This window comes from Canis lupus, chromosome 9, assembly GCF_003254725.2.
Source record: "Canis lupus dingo isolate Sandy chromosome 9, ASM325472v2, whole genome shotgun sequence".
Lineage (NCBI taxonomy): Eukaryota > Metazoa > Chordata > Mammalia > Carnivora > Canidae > Canis > Canis lupus.
The window spans coordinates 19,730,995-19,743,540 of NC_064251.1; the positions used below are offsets into that span (position 1 = coordinate 19,730,995).

Consider the following 12,546-nt stretch of genomic DNA (forward strand, 5'->3'; position numbering starts at 1 on the left):
CAGCCCCAACAGATGGATCTCATGATCCCCATTTTACAGATAAACCATGGCTCACAGAGGTTAAGTAACAGCCAGATGGCACAGCAAGTTAAATGGCTGAGCTATCCAACCAATAATGTTAACCACTATAGACCAGTTTACAGTGGAAAATTAACACAGCAAGTAATAATGGGACTTCATGTACATTTCACCATCACATTCTCACACCATCTTAGAAATATGAGTAAACAAGTACAAATAGTTGGGCAGAGAGAACTTCCAGAAATTCAAAGACTGTACACCTACTGCACTGGTTCTTACCAATGCAGGGTAGTTCCTGAGCCAGCCCACTGTGTTCTAAGTGCATCCAAAAGTCCTTCCCTAATGGGTAGTACCAGAACAGGTCCTCTCCCATACCCTTCTCCCAAACCCCCATCTCCTGCACACACTTCACCTATCCCTCATTTACAAGTAAGTTGACCTTAATTTAAATTTCATTAATACACAGGAACTGCTAACTGAGCTCAGGGAAGCACTGGTGGGGGTCATCTTACTGTTCTTCTGTACTACTTGTATTACCATATTCAAAAAATTCTTTTGACAACAACAAAAAAATCTGCCTTACCATCCCTGTGGCTGAGAGAAACAGTATAATGTGCCTCACAGGTCAACTGAAACTGCAGGGGATTACTGGGGAGAGGGAAGTGCTACAAATACCCGCCTCCCCATCAGCACGTGCAATCAAGAGTTGCTTTAACAAGAAGCTTCCTCACTATCCAGCCAGTCGGGGGCCCTGGCCCCGGAGGGCTTCCTGTTGCCAACAGGGAGCTTTCTGAAAATTCTACCTCTCTGAGCCTTTTCTCCCATCCCCCAGGACACAACAATCTACTCTGACTTTATCAGCCAAGTAGGGACCCTGGAAAATGTGTAATGGAAATAGTGACACACTGGAGTCTTCAAGTTGACCCTGCAGTTCCCAAACCGCAGAGCCCCAGGGTGACTCTCAAGTTCTCAAACTGGATTTTGATCCTTTCCTGCCTGGGCCCCATGTGAATAAAAAGCAATACGGTTCTCACAGCACCCGCCTGCACTGCTGCTCTTTGCCCAAGGCTTGGAAACCAGACCCATTCCCTATTTGAAGCTTGGGGCTTTTTTTTTTCCTTCTGTCTGGTAGTCCTTTTTGTGCTAGCCATGGCAAGCTCTCAGTTACTCATTCACTCTGCATATACTTGCTAAGCACCTACTATGGGCTGAACTCTATTCCAGAAGCTGAGAGGCATTGGTCCTGCCTCCAGGGAACTCACATTCTAGTAGTTGCCCTGGTTTGCTCCAGATCCTGGTTGATGAAGGAGCAGAAGGCAAACTAAAGACAAAGCACAAGCTGACACGGCCACAACCACCCCCTAGGTGGGATATGTGTGACATTCTTCAGGCACTCCCAGCTGCTAAGGGAAGGAAACATTTATAGAGATTACAGTCCTGCAAGACAAGAGTCTCCCTCAGTTTACAAATGTAGTGATTTTTAAGAAAAAAAATTCTTATCAATAACCTAAATTTCAGAAGGAAGTGTGCGTAAAATTAAATGTCCTGTAGCCCATTGACAAATACTTGAACCCGGGAGACTATAATGTTCCTCCAGAGCCCTACTGTCTTAATGCTAATGCCTTGCTAGAGGGAAAAAACAACCTTAATTTGACATTGGCAAGCCCTCCGGTATCTTAAAGATCCTCTTTACCATATGAAAGTTCTTTTGAAAACTTCCCTTTTCCCTCACCTCTCCCAGCTTCAAATATGTAATTAATTGCTCCTCATAAGCCCAGTGCAGCTCTTTCTGTCCACTTGCCCTGTCCCGTGCTTTAATAAAACTATCTTTTTGCACCAAAGACGTCTCAAGAATTCTTTCTTAGCCATCAGCTTCGAACTCTAGCATCTTTCCTACATCGCTGCTGACTGCCTGGATCAGAGAACCCATTAAAAGATGTCACTAGCTAGCAAGGTGATAGAAGAAAGAAGAGTTATATTTCTGGTTTGTTTTTTAACTTATCTGCAGGTAAAATAACTTAACTTCCTTGAGTATCATTATTTCCATCTTTAAAAGGTTCTACCAGAAGACAGATGGGGCTACAGGTTTGGTAGTAAGGTAAGGTAACAAAGTGTATTGTTCCCAGTCTCCATGAAGAATGGGCAGATAGGAAGCCTTCCTCAGCAGTTTCATCCATGAATTTATAGGAGAATAATACCTAATGTACATTCAATGTATCTTTTTTTTTTTAAGATTTTATTTATTCATGAGAGAGAGAGAGGTAGAGACACAGGCAGAGAGAGAAGGAGGCTCCATGCAGGGAGTCTGATGTGATCACGCCCTGGGCGAAGGCAGGTGCTAAATTGCTGAGCCATCCAGGGATCCCCCACATTCAATATATCTTATTTATATATAATACGTGCATACATAATCAAATTTTTAACGCCACTTTAAATGTTTTAAAGATTTGTTTATTTGAATGAGAAAGCGTGCGGGGGCAAGGGGCAGAGGGAGAGAATCTCAAACAGCCTCCCTGCCCAGTGCAGAGCCTGATCCCAAACCCCTGAGATCATGACCCAGGCCAAAACCAAGAGTCAGACGTCCAACCGACTGAGCCGCCACTCAGTATATGTGCTGCCGAAGCAAGCACTGACTGAGCCACTCAGGCGCCCCACACTTTAAAGGTTTTTATTGAAATCTTAATATGCCGCACAAAAGTGTACTATCAAAAGTGTACAGCTCAGGGATCCCTGGGTGGCTCAGCAGTTTAACGCCTGCCTTCGGCCCAGGGCGTGATCCTGGAGTCCCGGGATTGAGTCCCACATCGGGCTCCCTGCATGGAGCCTGCTTCTCCCTCTGCCTGTGTCTCTGCCTCTCTCTCTCTCTCTGTGTGTCTCTCATGAATGAATAAATAAAATCTTGAGGAAAAAAAAAAGTGTACAGCTCAGATGTGGTAACTAAATACATTCGTGTATTCAACATCCAATCTAGAACAGGACCAGTCCCCCAAAAGCCCCCTCATGCTCCCTGTGACTAACCTTACCCCTAAGTAACCATTATCCTTATTCCTAACAACAAGGGGTACTTTAGCCTGTTTTTGAACTTCATATAAATGGAAAGTTTTGTGAGATTCATCTATCTCATGTAATTGTAGATCATTCATTGTCGTTGCTGCAAAGGTACCATTGTGTGACTATAACATTTCATATATCCTTTCTACAGTTGTTGGACATTTGGGGGGTTTCCAGTATTTTGGCTATTACAAATAATGTTGCTATGAACATATTACTACATGTATTTTGGGAAACATCTGTGCACATTTCTGTGGAATTTCCATGGAACTGCAGTCATAGTGTAGGCATAAGTTTAGCTTTAGTAGATACTGCCATTTTCCTTTTTTTTTTTTTAATTTTTATTTATTTATGATAGTCACAGAGAGAGAGAGAGGCGCAGAGACACAGGTAGAGGGAGAAGCAGGCTCCATGCAGGGAGCCCGATGTGGGATTCGATCCCGGGTCTCCAGGATCGCACCCTGGGCCAAAGGCAGGCGCCAAACCACTGCGCCACCCAGGGATCCCCAGATACCGCCATTTTCCAAAGCGATTTGTACCAATGTAGAGGTGCACAAGCAGGATATTAGTTTTAATATTTTAATCTATATAGTGATGTTGTCTCCTGTGTTATTTTAGTTTGACTTTTTTTTTTTTTTTAAGATTTTATTTATTCAGGAGAGACAGAGAGAGAGGCAGAGACATAGGCAGAAGGAGAAGCAGGCTCCCTGAAGGGATCCCAATGTGGGACTTGATCCCAGGACCAGGGACCACAACCTGAGCCTGATTCAGGACTCCATCCCCAGACCGCAGGATCATGCCCTGAGCCAGAGGCAGACACTTAACCGCTGAGCCACCCAGGCATCCCAAGTAAGACATGTTCTTTATCATATCTTCATATATTTACAGGGTCCTCACACTTGTCATTTTAAATACATTTGTAGAAAGGTGATGTGATGGGGGGGTGGGAATGACTAGGGCATGGCAAGTTTTGGGGGAGGAGAACTTAAATACAGAGGTCAAGCAGGTAATGAAAATGATTCAAACAGCTAAATGGAGACAGTGCCTGCCCTAAATAAATAAATATTACTCAGAAGTAGGCACCCATTGAAACTAGAGGCTCAAAGGGCACATTTCCCCTCCCACTATTTGAGAGAAGCCAAAATTCTGGATTTTAAACTTTCGGCAATTAATTCATACTTTTAGAAAACATTGTACTGGCCAAACAAAACTTTTGTCAGTGGGCCAGATGCCCAGCCCTATGAACTAGCCTTTAGTTCCAGCCTGGCTTTCGGGATGGGAAGGTTTGACCTGTAACAAGTCACCTCATTTGTTAGAGCTTAATTTCCTCTGTGGTCAAAAGGGTAAAGTGGAAGCCTATCCTTTTGTATAGTGATGGTCAAATGAGATAATTCAGGAGTACAGGAGTTGTCTAACATAATACCAAGTACTCTATCATCTCCTTAGTACGACTTCCGTTGTTAGGCACGGACTCACTGTACTTAAAAGCATTTTGAAGGAGTTTCCAGATTCCTCAGAGGCGAGGAAGTTTAAGGCTGGAGATTCCCATGCGTGCAAATCTTCAGAAAGTCCTTTGAATGGGATCCCACTGGGATGCAAGGGGTTAAGAGGAAATGGCCTATTAGGGTCTTGCAAATCCGAGAAGCCCGGGACCTCAAAAGTATCTAGAACGCCACTAAAACCCACGACTCAAAGGAGCGAGGATGGGTAGCCCGACGACTGCCTGTAGGAGCAGAACCTAGACCCGGGCGTCAGCATCCTGATGTGTCACATTGGACCCAGGCCTCGGCTGAGCGCACAGAAGACAACTCCGAGGCTCGTAGGACCGACCTAGGATGCCCAGGTAAGGCGTGTCCTCCGGCAGAGACGGAGGCACAAAGCGCAAAGTGAGGCGCTGGCTGCCGGGGGGCTGCTGCCCCAAGGAGCAAGCTGGAGGAATGAATTGTCCTGGGGGCGAGGTCTGCGCCCACCCGGGTCCAGACTCCACGCGGGTGGCACCCACACGCTCCGCGCCTCCGGGGCTGCCCGGGAGCGCGCGAGGGCCCGCCCGCGGAAAGTTGGACGCCCGCGCCGCCGCCCGCGCGCTCCGGGGCGCCCCCTCCCACCCGAGCGCCACGTGCCGCGCGCCCCCTGCTCCCAGGCCGCGGCGGGACGCCCCCGCCCCCACCGCGGCGCGTAGTGCGCAGGCGCCTCCCCGCGGGTCCGGGCGGCGGGAGCGGGAGGCGGCGGCGGGAGCGGCTTCGGCCTCGGCTGGAGACTGAGGCGAGGGCGGCGGCGAGAGTTGGAGGAGAGGTGGCGGCGAAGGCGATGGCGACGCGGGGCACATGAGGCGGCGGCCGGTGGGACGGGCCGAGGCCCGGCGGAGGAGGCGGCTCCCGGGGAACACGCCGCCCGGTGAGGGGCGGCCGCAGGGCCGGCTCCGAAGCGGGCAAGGGGCGGGGCTCGGGGGGGGCGGGAGAACTTGTGCGGAGGCCGGGGGAAGGGGCTGCGGGGGGGGGCAGGGGTCCCGGGACGTGTGCGGCCGCGTGGGGGGGGGCGGGCGGGGCCACTGCCGAGACTTCCCGCCGATCCCCGAGGGGCGTCTGCCCCGCGGCCCGCCGCCGCCCCCGGCGCGCCCTCCCCCTTTGTCCCTGGGCGCGCGGTTCCCAAATTGGGAGGGAAACGGCCCGGGGGTGGGCCCGGGCGGCGCCGGCCGCGCTGGGTGGGCGGGGAGCCCGGAGGACCCCGGGCGCGCACTTGGGCGGCGCTCGGCGGTGCTCGCAACTCCTCGGGGCGGTTAGGGGCGCAGGGCCGCGCCGGGGCCGCCCCTCGCCGCCCGGGCGCTTCGCGGGCTGGTCTTTGTCTCCCGACGCTCGGCCCCTGACATCCCTCCGGGCGGCGTGCGGTTCGTGTGACTCCGTCCTCCAGCACGGCGGCTGGGACTCCTGCCTCCTGTCAGTGTTTCAGACAAGCTTTACTTGGAGGGCTGGCAGAGGGGAATCGGGGTGCGGGGGGCACGGCGCGGTCGCCTCCTGATTAGCATGCTTCCTTTACTTACAATGATTTTCCCCCCTACTTCGTGAAACTTTGGACGACTGTTTTGTTTTCCCTTCAGTCTCCAGATTCAAAATTACGAGAAGGCGCTAAAGCTGCGATTGTGGCCAATTGTGTGGCTGGTGGCTGCGTTTGGAGCTTTCGAGTTGAAAGGATTTACATGAATGTGTGGTTTAGAATTTGCGTTGTTTTCCTTCCCTTGCGACTGTTTCTAAAATCGGGATTACTTTTTCTTTGCGAGGCGGGCGGGTGTGGATTTATCGTTTGAAGGAATGTTTGTTCCTTGAGAACCTGCAAGCGGTACAGATTTCATTGTGCTCACGCCTTATTTTGTTGGTAGCATCAGGACCGTACTTTGTGGAATCGAGTACATCGAGGTAGAGTAAGTTCTGGATGAGCGTTATCTTGTGCCGGATTCGTCTAAAATGATTGTACGTTTCGTGTTGTGCATCCTTGCAAGTGAGTGTGTGTGAAAGCGCTATAAAAATCAAGCTGTGTAAATGAAGGGGATTTTAAATTCCTGATAAACGGAGGAACAGCACATCTCGAGTACATAACCTATCTGTAGGGAAGGGGAGTAATAATTTAAGGATCAAGCCCTTTACCCCCTAAAGAGAGTTTAGGTATTATTCAGAGTAAGAATGCAGAAAAATAAACTTAATTCCAGAGCTTCTAACTAAATATATTGTGAATCGTGGTTACGACGTTTTTTCCGGAGTTTCGCTGGTTTTATTTTTTGGAATTTAGCATAGTATATTGCAGTTGCTTTAGATTTCTTCAGTGGTATAGAATGGCAGAATTAAACATGAACTGACTCTTCTGGGTAAAAGGTAAAAAGGTGTGGTAAACAAATCTGCATCTTCGTGTTCACCAGGTCTTTGTGAGCAGAGTATTGTAAGTAAAGGACATTTTGAAGAGAATATATAGGAGCTCTATGGAAGTTCTCCCTATTTTGTCCTGATTTGTAATGGTTTGATAACTATTTACTGCTTGTCTTAAACTGTCGTGCGCTTTTCCAGAGCATTTCAAATACCCTTTCTAAAAGTCATTGCTTTTAGCTTTTTTTTAGGTTGTGTGACTTCAGAATTGGTTTTCTATCTGTACTAAGTAACTACCACAATTCTTTCAAACAAGAGCAAAGGACCCTGAGACTTTCAGTTCAGTTCATGAAGGTAGAATTGACTTTTAGCCTTCAGTCCAAAGGATTTAAAAAGTTAACGTATCTTCAGCATAACAGTCTTACTTAAATACTGTCACCCCTTGATAATATTTATATTCTTATTTTATATTTGTATAAATTAACCAAAGGGAAGGAATAGATGGTCTGTCTCAGATTAGCCTCACCACCCACCACCATATTTCCAGGCTCTCCCTATCAATTCAGTAATTGGGATCCTAGAATACAAAATATATCATTAAAATCTAGAGTTTCATTCTCTTAGTAAGTCCATAATTTGTTCCATGCCTAATTCACTGCGAAGAGATGAATTCCAAAAAGCTGGGCTTTTTATTTGAAGTTTGTTCACATTTCAGAATAAATGAGCTGTGTTCTCTTCTTTTTCTTTTCTTTTTTTGCATTATTATTAGTCTGGACAGTTAGTGCAACTGGGAATATACTTATTTATTTACAAATTAGTGCTTTTTTTTACTTACTAATGTATTTATTTTTATTGATCGGTGCTTTTCTTGTAGCGTAGAAATGTGTGACTCCTAGCCAAAATATCTGATAGAAATTTAGGGAAAGAAAAATGCAATGGGGTGCCTGGGTGGCTCAGTCAGTTAAGCATCTGCCTTCTGGGATCTAGCCTCGCATCTGGCTCCTTGCTCAGCAGGGAGCCTGCTTCTCCGGCTCCCCCTGCTTATGCTCTCTCTCAAATAAGTAAAATATTTTTTAAGAAAAAAAGAAAAATGGGATGACTTTTTTTAGACCATTTCTTTTAGAATACATATGACAATAGATTTTAGCTGATATTTTAGGGATCCCTGGGTGGCGCAGCGGTTTGGCGCCTGCCTTTGGCCCAGGGCGAGATCCTGGAGACACGGGATCGAATCCCACATCGGGCTCCCTGCATGGATGGAGCCTGCTTCTCCCTCTGCCTGTGTGTCTGCCTCTCTCTCTCTGTGGTGAATATCATGAATAAATAAAAAAAAATAAAAAAAATAATTAAAAAAAAGATTTTAGCTGATATTTTAACTTAAAACACAATTAGGAACTGTTAATATCAGCTAAGTGCCAGCAATTTTCAGATATATACTGCAACTGATGAGTTTAATTTTTGTGAAAGTAAGGACCTATTCTTTTAAGTCTGAGCATTGCTATTTTCTACAGCTCCTTAGAATGAATGACCAGACGGTCAATACTGGCTGGCATATGGTGGTAGTACATTCTTGAGTTTTGCAAACACTATAGGTGTTGACAGCCATCAAGTTTGTCATTGAGACCTGTGTGTGGAATGTGTTGCCCAAAGAGTTTTTTTCCCCTAAGAAAAGGATAAGATCTCTGCAGATTTCATTTAATTCCTAAAGAAAACAAGTGTTATGTAGAATGAGTAGAGCCCTCAGTTTGGTTTTTGTTTGGTTTTGTTTTTAGCTATATTGCTTGTAGCACCAGCGCAATTTGGACAAAAGTACTCTGGTGCCATTCATTCATTAGTGAACTATTTCTTTTCATTTGAGTATTTGCTAGACACTAAACTAGATACTGAAGATTAAGTACTATGGTTTTGCTTTCAAAATGCTTACAGTTTAACGTGCTAGAAGATTTAACAATTTGGAAATTATCTGAAATCTTTGAAACAAAAGAAATGTATAGGATTTAGGAGAAAGTTTTTATAGAAATGGAATAAACTTCACACATCCCTATTCTCTAATTTGTATTCACGTCTCATAGTTATAAAGAATATTTTCATGTACATCTTTGTATGATTTTTTAAAATTATTTTATTTTGAAGATTTTACTTATTTATTCGTGAGAGACACACAGACAGAGAGGCAGAGACACTGGCAGAGGGAGAAGCAGGCTCCATGCAGGGAGCCCGATGTGGGACTCGATTCTGGGACTCCAGGATCACACCCCGGGCCAAAGGCAGGCGCTAAACCACTGAGCCACCCAGGCGTCCCTGATCTTTTTTTCTTTTTTCTTTTTTTTTTTTTTTAAGAATTTATTTATTCATGAGAGACACAGTGAGGGGCAGAGACATAGGAAGAGGGAGGAGAAGCAGGCGCCATGCAGAGAGTTTGATGCGGGACTCTATCCTGACACCCCAGGATCACGCCCGAGCCAAAAGCAGATGCCCAACCACTGAGCCACCCAGGCATCCCTCTTTGTATGATTTATTAGTTTTGACTGAATTTATTGTTACTTAGCTGAATTATAACATTTCTTTTGGGAATGTTCAGAATAAGGTCGATCTGGACTTCTATTTTTAGGGAATTCCCTTTGACTCATTCTTGGACTCCTGATTCTTTTTTTTTTTTTTTTAAAGATTTTATTTATTTATTTGTGAGAGACACAGAGATGTAGGCAGAGGGAGAAGCAGGCCCCCTCCAGGAAGCCTGATGTGGGACTCAATCCCAGGACCCCAGGATCACAACCTGAGCCAAAGGCAGACGCTCAACCACTGAGCCATCCAGGTGCCTGGACCTCTGATTCCTAATTGCCCACTTCAGAATAGGTGTTTATTTGGATTCAGAAATTTCCTTCCTGAAGTGCTCTTTTTTCTTGGTTTTTGATTCTTGCCTCCCCTTGCCCTTGCTCTCTGATTGTTCTTTCAGGTTTTTCCCCCATCCTCTCTACCAGATCTTTAATTGACAGTCTTTCTCAACTCTTGGTCCTCTAATCTAATCCATTCTGTGGCTTCAGTTACCATATGTATTTTTAATACTCCCAAATTTTTGTCTGCCTCCAAAACTTCTTATCCCAGCTGCCCACTCAGCATCTCTACTTAACTACTCAGAGGTGCTTTTTTTTTTTTTAAGATTTTTTTTTTTTTTTTTTTTTTTTTTATTCATGAGAGACACAGAGAAAGAGAGAGGCAGAGACACAGGCGGAGGGAGAAGCAGGCTCCATGCAGGAAGCCCGATGTGGGACTTGATCCCAGGACCCCAGGATCATGCCCTGGGCCGAAGACATGCGCCAAACCCCTGAGCCAGCCAGGCGTCCTTTTCAGAGGTACTTTTTTTGAATTGAGTTGCCCAGACTGACCTCTTGATCTTGGCTTCAAATAGACCTTCTTCACTGTACCATTTCATTAAGTGGCTCTATCAACAACTTACTGACTCGTGATTTCTACCTTCTGTCTTCCTTTTTTTTTTTTTTTTTTTAGATTTTATTTATTTATTCATGAGAAACACAGAGATGTGTGAGAGAGAGGCAGAGACACAGGCAGAGGGAGAAGCAGGCTCCATGCAGGGAGCCCCATGTGGGACTTGATCCCAGGACTCCAGGATCACGCCCTGGGCGGAAGGCAGGGGCTAAATCGCTGAGCCACCCCTACTTTTTGTCTTCCTATCTAGTCTAGGTCACCTTTTTCTAAGACAATTTATAATCAATTATAAATAGCCCTTTCTCATTCACTCTTGTTTTTAAGGGGGGGGTAGTTTGAGATATTTAAGACAGAAAAAGTAATAAAAATAATACTACAATAAATATTTTAACTACCTTGCAGCTTAGGGAAATAAAATATTACCAGTAAAGGTCAGGTCTTCTGTGTTTCCCCACCTGATTGCATCCTCCTTCCCTCAACCTTCAGTGTAGGTAATTCACCAATTGAATTTATTATTCCTTGCATTTCTTTATACTTTTACTACATACGTATATACCCTAAGCAGTATGTCCTCATCAGCTCTTCTCACAGCAGCTACAGTTGTCTTTATAAAACAAATTTATTTTAAAGATTTTATTTATTTATTCATAAGAGACACAGAAAGAGAGGTGAGACCCAGGCAGAGGGAGGAGAAGCAGGCTCCATGCAAGGAGCTCATGGACTCCTGGGAATCAGGGATTAGGCCCTGAGCCAAAGGCAGAGGCTCAACCGCTGAGCCACCCAGGCATCCCTTTATAAAACAAATTTAAGGAAGTCCCTCACTTACCTGAAAACTTCTGTTTTCCGTTTTAGGCCTTCCTTCTTCATTTAACAAGGGTTAATCTGGCCTTGCCTCCTTCTCCAGCATCATGTCTTTGTATTTACTTTTTTGTTATGAGTGGTCTAGTTTATTGATCTTTTCTTTTCTCTTTTCCTTTCCTTTTTTCTTTTCTTTTTTTCTTCCCTTCCCCTATTCCTTAAAGGTTCAAAGCTCACCTAAAGGCTTAGAACATGCTGTAGCTAATTCTTCTGCCTGAAAGGCAGCTCCTCAGTTCTTCAGAATATGCTTAAAATATTGCTTTTGTGGAGAAACATTTTCTGATCCTCCTAGATTCAGTTAGGGAACTCAATAACATACTCTTATGGCATCCTGCACTTCTCTTGCAAAGAATTAATTTTGGTTAATTATTTGTATGACTCTTTTACCATTAGACTGTTAATTATTTGTATTATTTACCATTTGATCTGATTAATTATTTGTATGACTTTTACCAGTAGACTGTTCATATTTCATGCAGTCAGTAGTAATATCTATCATCAGTACCTAGCTTGTAGTTCATTTTTGTATTCAACAATTATTTTGAGTGCTTACTAATTTCTTTTTTATTTATAGTTGCTGATATAGCAAGTAATTTCTGACAAAGCTTTTATTCTTCTAATTAAAAGCCTCATTATTTAATGTTATTTTTTACACTGTTGGTCTTCTATGCCAATACAGTGCTAGTTACTTGATAAATATTTATTGATGTAAACTTACTAATAGCCATGACCTGACTGATCTTCGGTTTTAATAGACCAAAAATATAGTGGTCACCAATGGTATAGTATACACAACGTGTACACTTGCCTCCCAGGAAAATAATCATAGCTAGCTTATATAGGCTGTCAGCTATAATAAAGAAATTGGAGATTAGGTTTTTTCTTTGACATTCTTTTTTTTCTTTTTTTTTAAGATTTTATTTATTTATTCATGAGAGTTCTAGAGAGAGAAAGAGAGGCAGAGACACAGGCAGAGGGAGAAGCAGGCTCCATGCAGGAAGCCCGACGTGGGATTCGATCCTGGGTCTCCAGGATCGCGCCCTGGGCCAAAGGCAGGCGCTAAACCACTGCGCCACCGAGGGATCCCCTAAATAAAATCTTTAAAAACAAAAAAAAGTCAGTTTGTCTGGTCCTTAAGAAATTCTATTGGCATTTTTAGAAATCAAGATGATATTATATTTTAGATCAGTTTAGGGAGAACTAATATCTTAATGATGATTTTGTTTCCAAGAACATATAATGTTTTATGTTTTATGTCTAAAGCTTTGAAGTGTTTTACATTCCTTGGCAGTAATTTTTTTTTTTAAGATTTATTTAT

At 44.4% G+C, this 12,546-nt stretch overlaps 1 protein-coding gene across 3 annotated transcripts in view; it reads left to right on the forward strand.

The window, feature by feature from the left end:
* The first annotated feature begins 3,763 nt into the window (after positions 1 to 3,763).
* Positions 3,764 to 12,546, forward strand: part of GJC1 (gap junction protein gamma 1) — a 46,627-nt gene continuing 37,844 nt past the window's right edge. Inside the window, exon 1 of one of the 3 annotated variants that reach the window (XM_025440180.3) lies at positions 3,764 to 4,915. The gene's annotated coding sequence lies outside the window, so the exon portion shown is untranslated. Of the gene's footprint in view, positions 4,916 to 5,260; positions 5,467 to 5,798; positions 6,006 to 12,546 lie in introns of those variants that run through there. The other 2 variants (XM_025440178.3, XM_025440179.3) reach the window with 2 other exon arrangements.